This window comes from Priapulus caudatus, unplaced genomic scaffold, assembly GCF_000485595.1.
Source record: "Priapulus caudatus unplaced genomic scaffold, Priapulus_caudatus-5.0.1 Scaffold802, whole genome shotgun sequence".
NCBI classification, from domain to species: domain Eukaryota; kingdom Metazoa; phylum Priapulida; class Priapulimorpha; order Priapulimorphida; family Priapulidae; genus Priapulus; species Priapulus caudatus.
In genome coordinates, this window is record NW_014577863.1 from 18,818 (window position 1) to 19,094 (window position 277).

At 40.1% G+C, this 277-nt stretch overlaps 1 protein-coding gene across 1 annotated transcript in view; it reads right to left on the reverse strand.

Moving 5' to 3' along the window:
• LOC106813630 (protein MON2 homolog) overlaps window positions 1-277 on the reverse strand; it is a 44,162-nt gene that overhangs the window by 15,465 nt on the left and 28,420 nt on the right. The gene's annotated exons all lie outside the window — the stretch shown is intronic.

Sequence of the window (277 nt, forward strand, 5' to 3'; positions counted from 1 at the left end):
TTATTACACCTGTCACTCAGTGACAGGTGTAATAATGACATCTGCTCAGCAGATGATGTCATTATTACACCTGTCACTCAGCAGATCATGTCATTATTACACCTGTCACTAAGCAGATGTCATTATTACACCTTTCACACAGCAGATGATGTCATTATTACACCTGTCACACAGCAGATGATGTCATTATTACACCTGTCACTCAGCAGATGTCATTATTACACCTGTCACTCAGCAGATGATGTCATTATTACACCTGTCACTCAGCAGATGATGT